The 22,961-nt window shown below is 42.8% G+C and overlaps 1 protein-coding gene across 7 annotated transcripts in view; it reads right to left on the reverse strand.

Annotated features, from left to right (window-relative positions):
* The window catches only part of LOC115136983 (neural cell adhesion molecule L1-like protein), a 76,814-nt gene extending 58,928 nt beyond the window's left edge, over positions 1 to 17,886 (reverse strand). For 4 of the 7 annotated variants that reach the window (XM_065027562.1, XM_065027545.1, XM_065027528.1 and 1 more), the window contains exon 1: positions 17,560 to 17,884. The gene's annotated coding sequence lies outside the window, so the exon portion shown is untranslated. Of the gene's footprint in view, positions 1 to 17,559 lie in introns of all 7 variants that reach the window. The other 3 variants (XR_010465724.1, XM_065027555.1, XM_065027536.1) reach the window with 3 other exon arrangements.
* Between the last annotated feature and the right edge of the window lie 5,075 nt (positions 17,887 to 22,961).

Genomic DNA, 22,961 nt, shown 5'->3' on the forward strand with positions numbered 1-22,961 from the left:
TCAAGCTTTCATCCTGGTAACGCTGAAAGTGTCAACGGTGGAAAACTATGATTTGGGATTATCATGCATAATGCATCCTTTAGATACCGTGTGTCTGGTTGTTAATAATGGCAGACAAGGTGTGCCATAGCACTGTGCATATATGTCCAACTCACAGTGGGTGGGTTTCAGCCAGTATCAGCTCTAATGCTCTACAGTATGCAAAAGCTAGGTTATTGAAAAACAGAAATGATACAAACAGAAAGTGAACTATATTTCTTTCATGTGAGAGCCTGTACAAGTGGCTTGATCCATTAGGTTTTGGACGTGTTCCATTTTTTATGTTGGCAGGGGTTTCACTGGCATGGTTATCTCCAACTTTAAGCAGATTAAACTGTGATACAGGGGAGGACCCCAATCAGTCGATTGCTGAAATTAGGGGAAAGCATCCCCATAACAATGTGCTAACCATTGACACAGTGCAGATTACAATAGCATCCCACCGGTCCTTTAATCCATTCTCATTAATAACATTAAATTGTATCCCTCTCGAACTTCAAACCTCCTGGTGAATGTGTAATTGAATTACTGATGCACACCCACACAAAGATATTGAAATGAGTCCTTCATCTATACCTGAGGTGCTGCACTGTGCCTGATGTTCTGAATAATCAGAGTAGGCAGAGAAAGCAGAGGTAGGGGATCCATCATTGGCAACGAGTAGAGGAGGTTGAGAGAGGCGGGGAGCTACAGTTGGACAGACAGACAAATGTAGGTTGCCTCCTGTCAGCGCACACAAGGGTTTTACCACAGAGGACAGACCAAACCCTTTTAATAAGATTAGGAATTCAATTAAAAACAAATACGCCAACGAGAGCCAGAGATCAGAACCCCTTGTTCTGCATGACGACACTGGACATTGATCTGATGGAATATAAGTATTGATCAGCATTAGGTATGCCACAGTACAGCCACAGGCTAATCATTATTAATGATGCCCCATGTGACAGATATGAATCACATCAAGACACATCCAGCGATGATTCATACACTGTCAGAGGGGAGTCACAAGTTGATGGAGAGCCAAATCAGGAAGAAGAACACCCATGTGTTTCTCTCATGGCTGCCTCCACATGAAATGAATACGATGTTCAAAATACATGAGAAAAACGTGGCGCCGATTGAAAATGTGTTGCTTTCTGCGACTATGTCAAACAAGCCTGTTCAATAGCAACAACAGCAGGCTGGACGACATTAAACCAAATTGACTCAACGAGTACCTCGGAGACGGTGGAGTGAATTAACCTCAACCTCTCTGGGGTTATTGATTTGCAAAGTGTACATTTGGAGAAGGGGATGACTGCAGGCTCTTAGCAAACAGTTCATTTGGCCGGCAAAAAAAAATCTATACCTACTCCACAAAGATGACAAAGGGGGGAGCACGTAATTGGAAAAAGACTACAAGCATTTAAAGCCTTTTAATATGATTAACAGTAAACACAGTTGATTAATGTGTCTTGTCATGGCGTTATATTGATTGTAAAATATGGCACTTCACAGAACCATGATTAATGAAGACGATTCTATGGAAATATGGAAGTCGTTTAAATAATCATCCTCTTAAAAAGTGAAATGCTTTCCGTGTTTTAAGATGTACGTCGTACGGGTATCTGGAATCTCTTCAATGTAATTAGGAGTCTAGGGATAGCACTTCCATTAGCTCACCAGCACCAACCAGCTCCCCTTCCCCCAAGCCAAACACTGCCTCAACTGTCTTCCCCTCCTCCTTCCCAGCCCGCTGCCTCACTCAATACTGAAACCAGTAAACAACGCCATCTTCTTTTCAGCCTTTATATGAAGATAAACGAGGACTTAAAGCCCAAATTAGCCGCCTTTGAGGATGTGGCCTTGGTTGAGAGAGGACGTTACCTCTGATCGACTCACCGTGGTTGATTCCTCAAAGGAGCTGCTCAATGCATCCTCTTAAAAGGGTTGACAGCACGTAGGATTCATCCCACCACCATTAATTCATGGCTTCACACCGGCCGGTCTCCAATGAGCACTCAGAAAATGCCTAGGTGGCAGAACACAACAGAGCAGGGATGGCCATTACGTTCTGGAGAAGTAGAGCTCTAACGATGATGGCTGGTGGAGTTCTCGAATGCTGTGCTCTGCATATGCTAGACATGCTGAGCCCAGAGCCCTAAGGCTCTGTCCTGACAGTGGGATCTCCTGTGACGGGTCTGTATCTCCTCATTCACCGGCCCAATAGGCAGGAACCGGTCGGGCAACAATATTATCACTCTGGCGAATAAAGCACTGGAGCTTAGTTGACAGTATTGACCAAATGTTTTTTTTGTCTGATCCAACCCATTTGATATAGTGGATTTCTGCTATTGTAATATCCCACTGGGTGTAACAGTTTTGCTTCCATCCCTCTCCTCGCCCATACCTGGGCTCGAACCAGGGACCCTCTGCACACATCAACAACTGACACCCACAAAGCATCATTAGCCATCGCTCTACAAAAACCGCGGCTCTTGCAGAGCAAGGGAAACAACTACTTCAAGGCCTCAGAGTGAGTGACGTCACCGATTGAAACGTTATTAGCGCGCACACAGCTAACTAGCTAGCCTTTTCACACCGGTTACATGGGCACAGACGTCAATTCAACGTAATTTCATTCAAATGACATGGAAACCACGTGGATTCAACCAGTGTGTGCCCAGTGGGATGCAACATAGCAGAACACTATTAACATGTATGCAGAGGAAAGCCTTTTAGGGGAAGGAAATTGACCACACCAATACATTTGCACTCATTCATGAAAACCTCAAACCAAGGTGAAATATGAAGGGGGAAAATGCAGTCATGTGTCATTCGTAATCTCTAGCATCTGGATTCCACAAATGGAACAAATCAAAGCATCAAACTGAAGTTGCCAACCTCTCTCATCATCAAATCTATCGTGCATTGATAGAGACCGAGAAGCACGGCTCCTTAAATCAGACATTTTCTCTCTTTGCAGCAGGAAGCTGGAGAAACACAGGCCCATGTATCAGGAACTGTGGGGGGAGAAACCATTTGATATTATTTGCAGCTCTTGTTGAGGAAAACAAATCCCCCTTGGTTCCTGTCTGAGCTGAACGCAGAGGTAGTGGAATTCCCCCTTAGCATGCAGCGCTAGTACTAGCACTCGCTGTGTTGGCTCGCACTGTCCTAGCCCCACTTCACAGCCTCATAGCTCACAGACAGGTAGACGTGACTTCACTTACAATGCTAAGACAGTCACAGAATCATCTCGGAACACTGTTTTGGCTCATCCTCTAGTATGATTACGTAGGCACACAGAGGTCAGATGTTACGACAGAGAGAGACTCTGTTTGTTGACGTTCTTATTCACTGATTTCATAGGGTGTTAACTGAATGAAAATCTGCCATAACTCATTTTGACCCATTGAGTGCCTTGACTTTGATGCTCACTTGCCTGAATATGTAACGCAATATGTTAAGCAGGCACTCAAATGCCGGAAATTGGGTAAGGGTCTGTCTGAACAAACTCTGATGAACGGGACATTTCCTTAAGTTGTTTCCTGAGGGTTACGTACAGTGCCTTCAGAAAGTATTCATACCCGTTGACTTTTAAAACTGATTACATTTAGATTTTGTGTCACTGATCTACACACAATACCTCCCCAGAATGTCAAAGTGGACTGACGTTTTTATTAATTAAAAGGGATTCAACCCCTTTGTTATGGCACGCCTAAATACTTCAGGAGTATTTGCTTAACAAGTCATATAATAAGTTGCACGGACTCACTCTGTGTGCAATAATCGTGTTTAACGTGATTTTTGAATGACTACCCCATCTCTCTACCCCATAAATACAATTATCTGTGAGGTCCCTCAGTCGAGCAGTGAATTTCAAGCACAGATTTAATGACAAATACCTTCCAATGCCTTGCAAAGGACACCGATTGGTAGATGGGTAAAGAAAAGCAGACATTGAATATCCCTTTGAGCATGGTGAAGTTATTAATTACACTTTGGATGCTGTTTCTATACACCCAGTCACTACAAATATACAGGTGTCCTTCCTTACTTAGTTGATGGAGAGGAAAGAAACCGCTCAGGGACTGCACCATGAGGCTAATGTTTTTTTTTTAAACCAGTTACACTGTTAAATGGCTGTAATAGGAGAAAACTGAGGATGCATCAACAACATTGTAGTACTCCACAATACTAATGTAAATGATGGAGTAAAAAGAAGGAAGCTTGTACAGAATAAAAATATTCCAAAACATAAATCCAGTTTGCAATAAGGAACTAAAGTAATACTGAAAATACATGTGGCAAAGAAATGCTCTTTTTGTCCTGAATACAAAGCATTATGTTTGGGGCAAATCCAACTCAACACATCACTAAATACCACTCTTCATATTTTCAAGCATGATGGTTGCTGCATCTTGTTGTGGGTATGCTTGGTTCAGTCTGCTTTCCAAACAGACAATGGGAGAAAAATCCACTTTTCAGCAGGACAATAACCTAAAATACAAGGCCAAATAAACACTGAAGTTGCTCACCAAGACAACATTGAATGTTCATGAGTGGCCTAGTTACATTTTTGATTGAAATTTTCATGAAAATCGATGGCAAGACTTGAAATTGGCTGTCTTGTAATGATCAACAACCAACTTGACAGAGCTTGAAGAATTAAAAAAAATATCATGAGCAAATATTGTACAATCCAGCTTTGAAAAGCTCTTAGAGACTTACCCAGAAATACTCACAGCTGTAATAGGTATGTAATCACTCCCAAATTTGATTCTAACATGTATTTTAACATGTATTAACTCAGGGGGATGAATACTTATCTAACCTATTTTCCATTCGTTATTATATATTTAAAAATAATTCCCCTCCACTTTGACATTAGAGCATTTTGTGTAGATTGTTGACAAAAAAAATGAAAATGAAATCCATTTTAATCCCACTTTGTAACACAACTAATTGTGGAGAATGTCAAGGGGTGTGAATACTTTCTGACAGCACTGTATATGGGGGAACAGTGGTGCTACTGTTCAGAAGCACAATCGGAATGAAAGCTTTTCAAGGGCCAGCACACCATGTCCATGTTCACTGGAAGGAATGCAGTCCACTCTCTAATGAATGGAGAAGAGCTTGCCTGAGTGCCCTTCATACACTGGCATAAAGAGATAGGATAATGCAACGGGATAATGGGTGTGCTGGCACACTTCGAATCAGAAGACCTAGCTCTACTCACTCCACGGGTGGTAGGGGTGAGCAGGGTGGAGTGAGCAAGGATTGTTGTTTTACTCCGACAGAGGGAGGGTGCTGAGGGAGCCTCCGTGTCAGTAATGACATTAGATACGGACTAGCGGGGGGGGGGGGGTCTGCCTGACCCCCAAACTCTCTCTGCCTCTACCACTGCTGGTGGTGACCCCAACAGTAAACAGGGGCATCTTGAACACAGGTCCCCTGCTGCTACGAGGGGACAACATGGAGTATTTAGACACGCTCCTAACATCTCAACTGCAGGTGAGTTAACCCAGGGGTGAGTTAACCCAGGGGTGGTGACATGGGGGCCATAAAAGTGTGTGTTCAGCAAGAAGACTCAGGCCCCCTAGGGGCAAACACAGAAAAACACTTGTGGACAGGTTTGTTGTGTGAGAACATATTGCTGTGTGAGAACATGTGGGCCAGAGCCACAGGCGCCTCACACTCAATAGTTTCATCACGTGTCCCTAATGGCACAGGTTGCCAATGGAAACTGTCTCAGCTGCAGCCAATAGCAGTTAGAAGGAATTACTGAGGTGTAAAATACTTTAAAAACAGGAAGCCTGGAAGATTTATTTAGGCTATAGCACAGAAGAGACTAGTGCCTGAGGGAATTGGTAAGTCCCCAAGGCTCAGGTTGTCAATCATACCTGCTTTCTGGTGATAAACCAGAGCTCATCCTCTGTAGACCCTGTCATCCTATTGTAAGAGCAACATGGTCTCCCAATTATCATGACCCCCAGTCTGGGATCTTTAACCCCTGCGTTGTTTACTACATTGAGGAGATTCTGGAACAGAGGAAATAATTGTCAACTGGTAACGAGAGCTGCAGGCAGATCCTTATAACGCCTCTTGTCTCAGACATATTCTGTTCCTTCACACAAAAGCTTGTGTTCAATTCATTCATGAGAAAAGCCATTGTGCGTGACACTGAATAGATATAAAGCTCCGTATTCAGACAATAATTGGGGAGACAGTATGATTGCCTGTAGAACGCAGTTTGATCTGAAAACAATAGACATCTGAAGATGACAGCATTGGATACAATGATAGCTCAATCCTAATCCTTTTGTTGATGACAATTACACATGTAGACGTGCTTGCACAGCAGTCCCTCTCTTTCTCGCTCTCTCTGCTTCTCTCTAGCTTGAAATAGTGTGCTTTTGACACATCTGAATGACATTAACGAATCCGAGCAGTGAAAAATCTGTTCCATGGAGTGTTGTCATTTGCGAGGAGACAAGAAATGCCTACAAAACTGAGGCCGCATCCCAATTAGCTGTAGTCTTTGAGGTTTGCCATGCAACAAGGCCTCCCTGCCGCTCACACCGGAAAAATGACGCACAGTCCCACTCTGAGAGACGCCACAGGAAACTGGAAGGGTCAATAGAACGACATAGAGCGCAGGCTGTCCATCCAATCAGGAGAGTCTCTGTCACCAAAGATTGATGGGAACATTTCCTGGCCTGTAGCCCCAGATATCAAAGCAGGATTTTTCTTAGATCACCTCTATTGATCTGTTTTTGTTTCAAAGCCATCGCCTGGAGCCTCACAGCCATTTCAAATCCTCTATGCACTGAGATTACACCAGCTTGTGGGAGGTCTATCTATGTGCTGACTATTGAAAAATGGAAGTAAAAAGTCTGTTATTTAATGGATTTGGAATTCAAACGGTTCTCTCAAGTCCCTGTAGAGTAAACGAAACCAAGCACATATTTTCCATCTTTATATCTCTACTGATTCATCTATTTGAATGTTGGCATCATTGTTTCCATGGCATTACTATTCTATAGTTCTATTTTGTACCCCTCCCCTTCAGGAGATTTCCTTCTTAGGTTTTGCATGCTGTTGGATCACTCCTCAAAACGACTAGAACTTTTGCAAACTGTCTTTAAGAAAATTTGTATGAAAAATATCTGCAACAACTCACTGGTATCTCTGAGGGAGATTAAAAGAGCCCCCACACGCAATCACTCCCACATGAAGAAATACTATGGTATAAAAACTATGATATTCACTGTAGTGTTTTTAATTTTAAAATGTTTTACCCCTTTTTTCTCCCCAATTGGTAGTAGCAGTCTTGTCTCATCACTGCAACTCCGGTACGGACTAAGGAGAGGCAAACGTCGAGAGCCATGCATCCTCTGAAACACAACCCAACCAAAGCCTGCACTGCTTCTTGACACAATGCACATCCAACCCGGAAGCCAGCCCGCACCGATGTGTCGGAGGAAACACCTGGCAACCTGGTCAGTGTGCACTGTGCCCAGCCCACCACAGGAGTGCACGATGAGACAAGAATATCCCTGCCGGCCAAACCCTCCCTAACCCAGACGACGCTGGGCCAATTGTGGTTGCGGCCGGCTGCGACAGAGCCTGGGCTCGAACCTAGAATCTCTGGTGGCACAGCTAGCACTGAGATGCAGTGCATTAGACCACTGCACCACCCGGGAGGCCCCAGACTTTAGTTTTTACTATAGTTAAAAATGTGTAGTGTTTTTGCAAACATTACTGTAGTATTTACTACACATTTATTTTGTATTTACTGTAGTATTCTACAGTATACTACATCATTATATGGTAAGTACCAGAGGTGTAGACTCGAGTCACGACTTGGACTTGAGTCAGACTTAAGTCACAAATATGATGACTTGGACTCGACTTTGACTTTAACACCAATGAGTCGTGACTTAACTTGGACTTGAGTCTTTTGACTCAAACTGACTTCATACCCTCCCCAAGCCCAAATATATAAAATGATGCTATTAAAAAAAAAGTGTGCAGCGCATCAACTCTTCATTTAACGGATTACAGATTGTATCAGACAGCAGCCAATCAAATTGTACCAGCTGAGAAAAAGTTGTGCGTGGCAGTGCAGAGGAAAGTAGGCGGGTGAATTCAGATGGAACCCTTGGAAAGATGATACCCAGGATTATTATGTTCGGATATAAAGACGACGCTGTATCAACAAAAAACGGATTGCAACTTGCAAAACATGCGGGAAGAAAATTAGAGACGGAGGCGCAACAATTTACAACTTTGCTTGACATTTGAAGCTGCACAAAGAACGGTAAGTCGTGTCTAATATAGACGACAGCTATATATTTTATCACTTTCCTAGTGTATGGCTAGCGTAAAGTTAAATCAATGAGCCTCCACACAGGCAGTCAGTGCGGGAACGTGATCATTGCACCCAAGATTGAGCTACACCTGGCTAGGCAGTTGGTAGCCTAAATCCTGCCTGACATTCCCAAAACAAGGTTGGGCAATTGTGTACAAGCCTATGTACCTGTGTACAAGCCTATGTACCTGTGTACAAGCCTATGTACCTGTGTACAAGCCTCGCCCGATTGCGCCCCATAGCGATCCTCGATCACTATTGGGGGGAGGTCTTTCTCATGGCTACCCATGTATTTCCATGGAAATATAACGTTTATTTGGAAAGTAATTAATATATAGATTTTTTTTTTTTAAGCATTCATGATTTGCGTAAATGTAATATACTAACTATTACTCTTGTTAAGAATATGAGATGGTATTACATTTGGTGAAGAGCACGCGTAGCACATTCATATCCTGCACATCTATCATTCCAGTGTTTTATTGGTATATTGTAATTACTTCGCCACCATGGCCTATTTATTGCCTTACCTCCCTTATCTTAGCCCATTTGCACACACTGTATACATATATTTTCTACTGTATTATTGACTGTATGCTTGTTTTATTCCATGTGTAACTCTGTGTTGTTGTACGTGTCGAACTGCTTTGCTTTATCTTGGCCAGGTCGCAGTTGTAAATGAGAACTTGTTCTCAACGAACCTACCTGGTTAAATAAAAGGTGAAAATGACTTGTTTAGGACTTGAAACTCAAGGTTAAAGACTTGAAACTTGACTTGATGGTCTTGTCTTGAGACTTGATTCGGACTTGCCTGTCTTGACTTGGGACTTGAGTGCTAAGACTTGAGACTTACTTGTGACTTGTAAAACAATGACTTGGTCCCACCTCTGGTAAGTACTACACATGATCGCAGGAAACTACAGTTTGAAGTATAGTATTCTACAGTATACTACAGTTTACAATATAATTCTATAGTAAGTACTGTAGTATTATATAGTATTGTTATATTTCTGAGAGAGAAATATGGCACAGATTCTACTTAGAGATGGTTTACTTTGAAAATAAGTTTTCCTAAGGGCACGTGTACGGGATTTCCTAAATATAATGGCAACCGACAACATAAATAAAATATTTAGGGTCCGTTTACTCTTTCATCATCCTCCAAAAAAGGTATAACACAATTTGTTTTCAGAGTACTTTTAAAGGCCCAATGCAACTGTTTTTTTTTTTACATCAAATATTTTCTGGGTAACAATTAAATAGCTTACTATAATAGATTTCCATTAAAATGGGAAAAGTAGCTTTTTAGCAAAATACAATTTCTCAAGCAATAACTTAGCTAGGACTGTCTGGAGTGGTCTAATTGGGGAGGGGAAAACGGAATACTAGCTGTTATTGGAACACTTTTTGTTATTGGTCTAATAAGCAATTGACCGCATGGTGATGTCACCATGGAAAGCCAAAACATGCCCATGCAAACCTGCAACTATCAGAAGTAACACCAATCAAATTGTTTCACACTTTCACAGTGTTAGTTTCATCAGCAGTACAATAAAATAGAAAACACAGGAAAAAACATGTTTCCCCATATACTCAAGCTCTTTCCTCAAATAACAAGCACACAACACCATTCTAGTGGATGTCAAAGCCTTTGCCTGTTTAAGTATTAATGAGGTATTAATGAGTATTAATGAGAAGTCCATAGCAAGACATGATGAAGACATTTTAAATTGTAAAGTGTTAAACAATAGCAACAGATGGCATTTACTGTTCATACTATCCCAAAGCCTTGTTAGGCAGGTTTCCATTGACCCAGGTTAATTTACACAAAAGTAACGTTGCAACAAAAATAATGTTTCTTTGCAGGGCAAGGATTGTCCCGACTGAATTTCACACCTTGTTTTTCCTGGTTGGCTGGATGCAAATTTCACGATCCAATTATTTCAGATCTACAGGAGTAGAGGAGTGCAAGTTTCTCTGCAAGACCGTGGCGATATGTTGGCACATGAGAATAATGCTTACTTGGGACATGAAACAGGGTGGGAGGGCATACAGGCTGTTGCCAATTTATTGATACACCATTTATTTGGAGGGAGGGGGGTGACGTCATTATGTCCAGCTGTATTTAACGACACAAGACAGTTCAATGGAAACACACCGTAGCAAGCAATTGTCACATCTATTTTCTATGTGAACTTTCTAAATGTCGACAAAAAGAAGTTTATGAAAACATAGTTAATGCTGTGTGCAGAGAGAGGTTTCTATCTAAATTAGGGATATATGAGATACTGATTAGGAGGAAAGACACCATGTGGTTTTATCAAGACTGGGCCCCCTAAACCACTGACAGAGATAAAAACTCAGCCTCACTCACTTACTTAGACACACCTGCAGTCAATTCACACAAAACCACTTCCCTGGCACTAGCAAAACCTAGCAGTAAACACTGGAAAGTGATAGGTGGCAGGCTAACTTTACAATCCAATGTAGCGCCATAAAAATAAATGGCTCCTGCCAGGAGTTTTGTTATTTACCCAAGAATCTGGAGTTGGAAAAATAATGAGGTCAAAGGGTCTCCACTGCTCTGCAGGTGGTCTCAGAGTTAGATCAGTAGAAATGGGCAGAAGTTACCTCCAAGCTGACAAATGGTGCTGGGTCTTGACCAGTTTGGCAAGGCTTGTCCTCAACATTTTCCATGTCTGGGGGAAGAGAACATTCAGAAAGACTATTGCTGTGTTCTGGCTGTCTACCAGTATGCCAAGGACCGACATAAAGATGTCCAGAAACCCAATAAATATTCTGACAAATCTCCAAAATGGAAGTTCATGGCCAAGCAGTCAAGTTTAATATTGTAGACATGTTAAATGTATTTTATCATTTGAAAAACTGCACCAAAACATTCAGCTGATTGCTGAAGAATCTTAGGGTGTCATATAATTGTGAATTGAGCTGGGGAAATCAACTATGTAAAGCAACTCCAATTTTGCTATGACAAATGAGAATCCCTGAAAGCACTCATTCAATTGAAATGATGAAGTCATTTGTTTCCAGCTGCTGTGCTTCAGTAACATTAACCAACTCTAACCAACATTAGTTAATACAGGGGAGAACGACTCCCCCCCCTCATTGAAGCCCCGGTGTTCAAGGCCGACCGTGGTACTGCAGGCACTGTTTTCAGAAAACATGATCCCCCATTATAGTGAATGGGAAAATGACTATCTTTGTGGTCAATCTCTGAGTAAATAAAAAATAAATAAAGAAATGTGAAGACAGTCATGGCACCAATAATTGCATCTATTACACCACATGTATGTCCTTGAACCGATTATTTTAAAAGCTCACACAGAAGGAGTTATAAGGATCATTTAGTTGCAACTCCCCAACGGGCTCGGGAGAGGAAAAGGTCGCGTCATGCGTCCTCCGAAATATGACCCGCCAAACCGCGCTGCTTTTTAACACCCGCTCGCTTAAACCGGAAGCTGCACCAATGTGTCGGCGGAAACACCGATCAACTGACGACTGGCCAACCACTCCCCTAACCCAGACGAAGCTGGGTCAATTGTGCGCCACCCTATGGGACTCCCGATCACGGCCAGTTGTGACACAGCCGGGGATCGAACCCCAGGCTGTAGTGACACCGCAAAACTGCGATGCAGTGCCTTAGACTGCTTCACCACTCGGGATGCCAGCCTTCAACTTGGAGATACATAATGAGTGGGGGCAGCACTGAGCTAGGCTGCAAACGTCACTTCCTGGACTAGCTCAAACTGCGCATGTTATGTCTTCATGAGACGCCATCTTAGCAAGATAAAACCAACTTCCAATGCGCTATTGATTCTTCACCCCAGGAGGTTGGTGGCTCATGGTAATGGCTGGGGTGGAATCAGTGGAATGGTATCAAATACATCTAACACATGGTTTCCATGTGTTTGATACCATTCCATTTACTCCCTTCCAGATATTATTATGAACCGTCCTCTCCTCAGCAGCCTTCACGGGTCTTCCCATAGGAATTAATGTTTTCACGTAATCGATGGATTTGTCCATTCATATACAGTCATTGGAACAATAGCACACAGCAATCACTGCACCTTCCAACAGAGAAGATTAAGATTTTACACATGGCAACCCATCCAACTATTAAGCATGCCCACCTCGATTCATTATTCTAATTATGGTTGATACGTGCTCTGATCCCCCGTTAGGGGAGAGCCCTGACTCTAGGCATGGCTGAGCCAGTAAACAGGCTCTTGCTATGCAGAGCAGTACACGTCGGGATGCTGGTGTATAGCTTATCACACCCAGTGATCCTACATCTAGCATGTATCTCCATCATAAGCTGAGAGTCCCAGGCAGCCAGGCGTCTGCTCTGCTTGCAGCCCCCAGTAGAGCTCCACGCTGTGTAATGAGGTCCCAGAGGACCGCTGCCCTCACACCAGGCTCGGTCTTAGGGACAGACATTACAACGTTTCCCCCTACAGACGCTGGCTGGGGCTTTTATTAGGGACATATCTCATTCCAAACAAAACAGGAGTTACATTTTAATATTATGGGAAGCCGCAAAATGGTGAGCACACGCGGCTTAGACAATTATGGTGGAGCACCTGGTGCTTGTGTACACTTGGATGTATGGGGTCACTGTGCATACGGTTGATGTGTATTTGCGTCTGTCTACCCACCAGATTCATTCAACAACAACGCCATATGGTTGTGTGCACAACATGCACCTATTTTCATTGCCCATAAAATACAGTTGGTACGAGGAAAGTTGTACTCTATTACATAGCAGCGCATGTAGTAGATGTTAAACATGAGCCTCGTGTATCCTTTGTGTAGTCAATATTCTCCTAAATTACACTCCCCATTGTCCTTAGTGGTTTACATGACATTCACCCATCAGCTGAGAGGGAAGGAAGGGGGAACTTTCTGCTACCTCATCGTATCATGCTACTTGAGACAACGGCACTTTTCCTTGTCCAGATCTGCCTGTCCCCGAGCCGGTCTGTCACATCTGTACCGTCTTCCTCCGTCCTGTCTGCTCTTCTACAGCTCGTCCCTAGGGGGTGCCTTGTAACCTTGCCCATGCAACCACCACAATACCCTCTGCGGGAACACAGCAAAGGAGACTGTGATCCCCCCTCTATTCCATTTAGGACATTTGTCACATTTATGTCTTTGCTCTTTGTTCAGTATTTTTCAATATTCACGGGTTATCTGGAAAGAGATTAAACTGGGAATAATGGTGATATTCTGCTGACTTTCATTCGGGATCATACAGATGTAGGATCTTCATTTGAGCTAGTTTGCTACAGCAGGAAAATAACCCTGCAGCAACAGGGAATGTGAATTATTACGTGGATCATAATTTATGGAGGTTTCTTGTAGTTCATGCAAACCAAGTCTGACATTTTCAAGTGGGAGTTCCACACTTTAAAAGCCTTTTGAAACCTTGAATACACTACAAGTTTGCATTTCCTAATTCTCAGCAACAAAAGAGTGATCAAATGAAGATCCTACCGCTGTAACTACTTACTCTTTATGCTAAGGCTGTCGGGTTTTGTTGTACATTTGAGGACCTTGTGGATACGCTGGCCTTTTCATTGTGTTTTTTTATTTATTTATTTTTTACATATACTGTATTAGATTCACTTGTGAAAATTCAGACCACCACAAAACAAAAAGCACTATAAATCTGAATGATAATAGGCGTGTGGGGCTAGAGTGGCTCAGGGCTACATTGTAAATCCTGTTCTTTCAGAAAGGCAATGTACAGTTGGCTCAAACGGCATCCAATAAAACCTAATCCTATTGGTTGTGGTTCTCATTCCTATGAAAACATTGAAGGATGAAAAATGCAAACATGATTTTGTGGATTTGTTTTTCATAAAACTGTACAAAATTGTATTTGAAGCTGCCATTTTCACCATGTACTAAGGCAGAACAAGTAAGATGCTGCCTGTTTCATTGAGAAAAGGGAAAGACGATTTATTTCTCATGGAAAAGCCTTTCACAAATAGCCTAAGGCACCATAAAGGGGAGACATGTCTAATATGGAGCTGTGAATGCCTCTGCCAGGACATAACAATAACCACAAACTGCCTCTTTCTGAAAGAACACATGACAACATCTGAGATATGACAAGCTTGTAAGCCTATAGCCACGAGCAAATGATAATCCAGACTGCAATAAACCAAGTGCACTGAATGGGACAGGGCTTCACTCTCTGCAATGGCATATCCTTTAGTCATGTCACATGGAGAATGATAGCCCCAGCCAATGCCTTAAGCACGGAAGTGTACAGGGGACCCTGCCAGCGAGAGAGACAAGCCTCCTATCTCCCTCCCACTGGGTTGTTCCGGGAAAGGAACCCCTGAACATGTGCGATAACATTGACCTCATTGCAGGTTTGTCCTTCAGTGTTAGGTTTGAAGATGAATTGTCCGTGCAGAGCAGACTGCCATTGATCATGTTCACCCAGTGTCCCCAACAATACAGCAGCCTGTTAAAGGTGATCGCCAACTCTTATCATTGCATCTTCATCATCCCCCACCCAACCCCTCCAAGGCTGAACGGACAGAAATCTCTTAAAAAGGTAGCATAACAAGAACGGATACCGTATGCACATTTCCAGAAAAGCAGGCAGGGATTAACGATAAATGAATATTTCATGCAACCAAACATATTTCCAGAACATACAGTGCAGATTGCTTCTTCCTCCTGTCACCAGCAGTAAACATGAAAGAGGAGGGCTCAGGGCAGAGCTGCAGCACTGTGAACACTGCCTGCACTAAAGGGAGCAGGAGTTGCCACTGTAATAGCTTGTACCGACGGAAGTTCAATTAGGCCTGGGTACTTGCTAGGCTCCACCACACCTTCCAACATGCTGCTGATGCGATACAGAGTCTGCTGTCTGGAGTACAGCTAGGCGTGTCACAATGTTTCATATAATCAGTGTTTATGATATCGGTATCTGTTCCTGGGTCAGTATAATTGCTCTCTCTGTCACAGTCCAAGGAGGGTCAAGAAAGGCTAATCTGTGTTATCTATCGCCAGTGTTTTAGAGATGAAGGGATAAAGGGGCATCATCAATGGGCAATTACATCTGTACAGCAATTCATCTCTGCTTCCTGTTGTCAAGCTCATCTCTAATCTCTAATAGTAGCCTGTGTGTCTAATACGGATTCCATCAGTCAGGAGGGTGCCGGTAGAATAATGGAGTGTCTCTCTCTCTCTCCCTCCTGCTTCTTCCCTCTCCTTCCATATCCCTGTCTCTCTCTCTTCCTCCCACTTCTCTCTCTCTCACACTCACAGTCTCTCACAGCTTCAAAAGTCATGCTGTCTCAGGAGGCATTGCTTATTTGTATTAGGGATTGCATGTAAATGAAAAGGCAATGCAGCAAATGTAGTTACAGGCACAGGTGTGTGTTTGTATGACTGACTGTATTCTGGTATGTGAATGGAAGAGAGAGTAAGGGAGAGAGTAAGGGAATGAAATGGATATTATCGGAGTCTACTGTTCAGTCTTCAAACTATGTTGAATGTCCATGCCAGTAGCTTTACTACCCTGACACAATCTGGTATTTTTCATGCACTTTCTTGACCTGAAAACAAAATAGGCATGAAATCTGTCCGGTCGGATTCGCATGTTAAGTGGTGAGAGATGTTGCCATGGCTGACCTGGACCTGTAGGGAGTTGGTGGTGGAGCCCTTCCTTGTCCAATTACACTGGACTTCATTCAAGTTGTTTGGTGAGAAGTATTCGACCTACTTTTAGGCACAAAGCACCAGTGGCCTGAATACTGAGAGGCTTGGGACGACGAGTGATCCCCGGGTACCATGAGAGGCTCCATCTTTAGCATGGAGTAATATTGAGCTACCTGGTGGTATATAAACTCTTTGTACAAACATACTGCAGGATCTAGGTACAGGCCCATCAATCCACATTGGATGTGCCTGGCACCTTTACCTGGGTAAAGGGGTAAAAAATAACTTAGGGACAGGCTGATATTTCCAGAAATGGAAGTGTGACCTTCACAAGGTCCCTCTAATTGATGTGGCTTGGCAAGTGTTGCTGCACACAAGCACAAGGCGAAGAAGAATGGAAGCATATCAAAAACAGGACCAAATTGAGCAGAAGCTGTGATGTGTTTTCCTCTTAGGTTCTCCTAATCCCCAAGAGGCACTGTACTGTGTGTTGGGAAACAACCGACCAAAATGTTTACTACTTAGTCGCTTTAATGACTAAAAGCACATTCTGAGAGGAATCACTGAGGCAAAACAAAGCGTGCTTCATTATGCTGTACACACTGGTATCTTTAGACTCCGCACAAAAAACGAATCATCATCACCGGGCTCAATCTTGCTCAAAATCAATTATGGAACGTAGAGGCTCCAATAATAGCAATCTGCTGCTTCAAATGTGACTCACATTTGACTCATTAAAGACAAAATCACTCATCATATTGTGAGGCCATGTGCTCTCCACAAACAACACTTACCTCATAATCCACAGCAATACATATGATGGAGATGAATTTCCTTGATGGAGAAAAGTAGCTCACAGTGGCAGATAACAATAGGGGCGGGGGTCAGTTTCTCCCCGTGCCCCCAATAACAAATTAGGTATAAGGTGGCCATAGGGTTTGTTGTCTGGGCTACCATTCCATGTTGTGAAAAAAAAAAACTTGAAATTCTGCACTATTGACTCAGCATCCCTGCCAACAATAGTATTGCTACGCAACATAAAACACTATGCATGCCGTGTGATCAATGGATATTGTTTTAAGAAATCCATTTAGATGGAAGTGAAATCAATGAGATGAACGCATGTAAACCAACATTGTTTACAATGGCATTACAATGGCAATAGAGACATCCATTCTAGGCTACAGCTAGTTGCATTAGCGTATGAGTGAATTTTATGTTCACTCTGACAATTTTTTTTTATTTTACAAGTCATTCTTGTATGATTAGCCTATAGCGAATTGCCTATCTTAGTAGCCTACTTGATACACCGGCTTTGATTATTTATGCTTGCCAACTTTGGAGCAAAGTATCACAAAATGACGAACTAATGAACAAGAACAGATTAGGGAGAAAAACATTTATGCATTTACCGTAAATATATACAAAGATAGATTTGCGAAAGTAAATACACTTACTTTTTTTAAAGAGCAGGTCCTATCGTTCAAGCAGTTTGCGGAGGTTGAATTTTGTTTACAGCCGCCTGAGATACTTATCGCTACTGAATCTCAAAACGTGCGCTCAGACGGAACTAGAATGACACGAGAACGCTTTCCTCACCGTGGACGCTATCGCTCCCCCTGAAAAAAAATGAAAAAAGCTAAAGTATAGGTTGTCTCTTACAAAGACATTCAGAGAAAGGGACCCTATCGCTGTCAATAGCTTTTAGAAATCCATGGCAACCGAGAAAACCCTCCACAACTTCTCAACGGTGTGACCGGGTTAAAAACACCCTCAATGACAGCAACGTTATTGCGCTAGCAAAATGGGCAGGCAGGTTTCGGGGAGGAGGGGGTTGACAGCCAACTCAAATGAAGACATACAGTATATTGAATGGGAGGAAAATTGAATTGAAATTGTGAGTGTAAATCAGAGGAAAGGGGAATTAGAATTGTGAATGTAATCAAACAACTTCACAGGATATGGCAGATAGATTATCCAAGGGCATGGGTGGTATAGGTTTGTATAGGAACCACATAATGCAGGTAGGCTATTAATGAGCCACACAATACAAATATATATGTTTTTTAATACATTCACCTAATTTCTGTCGATACGTCAACAGCTAATTCCCAATGTAGGAGACTCTAACGGTCATATTAGGGAGGGAGACACCATACTACTCCGTGTAGGGAGGGATTGTTTCACAACCTCAGACAGCAGCAACATCATTAAAGCACTTGCCCAATCTCTGTGCCACTGATCAGCTGTGCGGGGTGGGGGAGGTCAGGTAGCAATCAAATTAGCTTTTCAACCTCCACCATATTACTGAGTGCTAATTTGAAATTTTCAGGAGACACCTGCCATCTAAGCTCTGCTCAGTGATGAGTAACACGCTGTAACAAATTAGAAATGCATGCTGTCCACTAGGTTATAAGGGCAATAGTTGGATACAGTTATTCTGGGTAGCTGTTGCTGTGGTCTGGACAGGGTCAGTTATTCCAGGAAAAAATATATATGTTTATGGCTGAGAGTGATGTAATTGGATGACAACACTGCCCCGTGACCTAGGACCTGGGTTTTTTTTTTGTAAAATGTTACAGGATACTTTCAAAACTATTCTATACATCCCTTTCCACATTTAATAGATTTCACCATGTTCTCTCAAGTGCTTAACCTGATACGTCCGAGAGAGGGAATGAACAGACTGAATAGAATCCAACCTAATCTAATTCAGGCCATTTTAATCACATTGACGGGATTACACGATGCATTCAAGGAGCACTGTGTGTAATAGGATCTTTATATGAGGCACACTCCACATTACAAAGAGTGCTCCATCAAATACTGTACAATTTGATTTCATGTCAGACTGAGAACACCTGTTTCAGTATTCAATGAGCAGAGAGTACTCTACAATGTCATGGGGTAGAGAATATCTAACCACTACAGTAGAATTACTGTACCATCCCACCTAAGCATACAGAGTGTTATCAACTTTGCCCACTGTGAGGATAACACAGTGCCACCAACGCGGCCCGTTACCAAGTACTGTGGGCTCTCCTTCTCCGTGGCTGACGTGATTAAGACATTTAATGTGTTAACCCTAGCAAGGCTGCCGCCCCTGACGGCATCCCTAGCCGCGTCCTCAGAGCATGCACAGACCAGCTGGCTGGTGTGTTTACGGACATATTCAATCTCTCCCTATTCCAGTCTGCTGTCCCCACATGCTTCAAGATGGCCACCATTGTTCCTGTATCCAAGAAGGCAAAGGTAACTGAACTGAATGACTATCACCCTATAGCACTCACTTCTGTCATCATGAAGTGCTTTGAGAGACTAGTCAAGGATTATAGCACCTCCACCTTGCCTATCACCCTAGACACACTGCAATTTGCATACCGCCCCAATAGGTTCAAGGACGATGCAATCGCCATCACACTGTACACTGCCCTATCCCATCTGGACAAGAGGAATACCTATGTAAGAATAATGTTCATTGACTACAGCTCAGCATTCAACACCATGGTACCCTCCAAGCTCATCATTAAACTTGAGGCCCTGGGTCTCAACCCCGCCCTGTGCAATTGGTTCCTGGACTTCCTGGCAGGCCGCCCCCAGATGGCGAAGGTAGGAAACAACATCTCCACTTCACTGATCCCCACAAGGGTGCATGCTCAGCTCCTCTTGTACTCCCTGTTCACCCATGACTGTGTGGTAATGCACGCCTCCTACTCGATCATCAAGTTTGCAGACGACACAACAGTAGTATGCTTGATCACCAACAACGACGAGACAGCCTATAGGGAGGAGGTGAGGAGACTCGGAGTGTGGTGGAAGGAAAACAACCTCTCACTCAACGTCAACAAAACAAAAGAGATGATCATGGACTTCAGGAAACAGCAGAGGGAGCACCCCCCTATCCACATCAACGGGACAGTAGCGGAGAAGGTGGAAAGTTTTAAGTTCCTCGGCGTACACATCACGGACAAACTGAAATGGTCCACCCACACAGACAGTGTGGTGCATAAGGCATAACAGCACCTCTTCAACCTCAGGAGGCTGAAGAAATTTGGCTTGTCACCTGAAACCCTCACAAACTTTTACAGATGCACAATTGAGAGCATCCTGTCGGGCTGCATCACCGCAACTGCACCGCGCACAACCACGTGGCTCTCCAAAGGGTGGTGCGGTCTGCACAACGCATGACCAGGGGCAAACTACCTGCCCTCAAGCACACCTACACCACCCGATGTCACAGGAAGGCCAAAAAGATCACCAAGGACAACAACCACCCAAGCCACTGCCTGTTCACCCCGCTACCATCCAAAAGGCGAAGTCAGTACAGGTGCATCAAAGCTGGGACTGAGAGACTGAAAAATAGCTTTTATCTCAAGGCCATCAGACTGTTAAACAGCCATCACTAACACAGAGAGGCTGATGCCTACATACAGACTTGAAATCATTGGCCACTCTAACAAATGGATCACTAGTCACTTTAATAATGATGTTTACATATCTTGCATTACTCATCCAATATGTACAGTTGAAGTCAGAAGTTTACAGACACCTTAGCCAAATACATTTAAACTCAGTTTTTTACCATTTCTGAATTTAATCCCAGTAAGAATCCCCTGTCTTTTGTCAGTTAGGATCACCACTTTATTTTAAGATTGTGAAATGCCAGAATAATAGTAGAGAGAAGGATTTATTTCAGCTTTTATTTCTTTCAACACATTCCCAGTGGGTCAGAAGTTTACACACACTCAATTCGTATTTGGTAGCATTTTTTTTTCTCATTTTGTCTGTCATAGTTGAAGTGTACCTATGATGAAAATTACAGGCCTCTCATCTTTTTAAGGGGAGAACTTGCACAATTGGTGGCTGACTAAATACTTTTTTGCCCCACTGTATTTATATGTACATATTCTTCTTCCATCCCTTTACTTAGATTTGTGTGTATTAGGTAGTTGTTGTGGAATTGATAGATTACTTGTTAGATATTGCTGCACTGTCAGATCTAGAAGCACAAGCATTTCGCTACACTCTCAATAACATCTGCTAACTATGTGTATGTGACCAATACAATTTGACTTGATTTGAATATGCGCAACTGGGTGCGAGGTCCGTACAGGGCAGACCAACAGGCGCAACCAACCAACAGATGGGGTGGGGCGGCGGGTGGCTAACTTGACATCTCAAAGACTTGCGGGGCAGTGGGTTCGGAAACAACGACAAAAAGTGCAGAGTGGGAGGGCAAAGGGGCAGGTGCTCGAGCACAGGTAGACAGGTACGTGCCTGTTTGTGAAGGTTTAATGAAAATGTGGATTATGTCCTCAACTGATCCAATATTTCAAGATAGTAATTCCAGCATCACATCCGCCACCACATAGCCTTGTTATGAGAGAATGATAAATGTTCCATGGATACTGAGCGAAATGAAATGAATGAGCTCATGTCATCAGAGTTGGGTTTGCTAACAAAGGGCACCTCTGTCAGATGTGTCAAAGTTCACGGGCCTAGCATGAATGAATGAATGAGCCCCCCCATCCGCCCCGTTTCCTCTCTGTGTCCCTGTGTCACTCTGACCCCTTGTTCTTTAGATACATCTATACACACCATCTCTCACACTCTCTTTCACTCACTCTCTCTCCTCCCCTTTCTGTTTTTTTTTTACCATGGGTATCTCTGTGGGGCAGAAATCCCCTCATTGACTTCTGGAGGGCTGCATAATGAGAATAAATGAGCCGGAAGTAAATATGCAGCCTGTTTTCTGCCTGCTGCTCCTTTACCAGTCAGTCCATAGGCTTTCATAAAAAAATTAAGACGGAGTGTGTTGCCAAAAGGCGAGCACAATGTTGCATGGTGTATTATTTACCCGGAACTGAAGTGCCCTTTTTGAGGGATATAGTACATTTGATATGTTTTGAAGTACCCATAGATTTTTTGGTGTAGTTGAACAGGAATTGTACTTAATTGGATTTAATGGTGCAAAAGAAGCATATTAATCTGATTATTGGCATATACCTTTTAATTCAATAGGAATTATATTACCATGTGTCATTTTGCCATTGACCAACTTTGATGGAAAGGGAAGGCAGTCTTGTGGAACAGTTGGCTACTGGTCTGGAAGACTAGCCCTTCTCAGGAGGACCTAGTAATCTCTCACTTAGCAGACCACTCATCAGGCTAAGAACATATTCCCCTGGGGAGCACAACCAACAAAAAAAACATGTTAATGCAACATATTGTCTAGTAATACATGCATTATTGTTGTGACATTTAGAAGTCTAGATCAAAGGTATGCTGAGTGCTTATTCATTTCACTTGAAGATGAAACCATTCAGAGCTGATAGTAAACGTAAACAGGGAGACTAAAAACTCACAAATGACAGAATACTGCAAACAATTGTTTTCTTCTTTTAACAAATAGTCAGTATGTATTAGGTCCCCCCGTCTGTCAGATTGAATCCTCGGGAGAAATCCTCGTTTGCTGGAATAATTATCGGACCAAACTGCAGCGTGATTTGGTTTCCACATAATATTTATTTTAAAATGCACAAAACAACAAAGATTGAGCGAAACAAACACTGACTACAGAGGTGCTACGTGCACTAACTCAAAACAATATCCTATAAAACACAGGTGGAAAAAAATGCTACTTAAATATGATCCCCAATTAGAGACAACGATAGCCAGCTGCCTCTAATTGGGAATCACACCAAACACCAACATAGAAAAACTAAACTAGAACCACACATAGAAAATAATAACTAGAAAACCCCCCAGTCACACCCTGACCTACTATACCATAGAAAAACAAAGGCTCTCTATGGTCAGTGCGTGACAATGAGAACGTTCTGACACATGTGCGCCAAAA

Source organism: Oncorhynchus nerka, linkage group LG2 (assembly GCF_034236695.1).
Source record: "Oncorhynchus nerka isolate Pitt River linkage group LG2, Oner_Uvic_2.0, whole genome shotgun sequence".
In the NCBI taxonomy this organism is placed as follows: domain Eukaryota; kingdom Metazoa; phylum Chordata; class Actinopteri; order Salmoniformes; family Salmonidae; genus Oncorhynchus; species Oncorhynchus nerka.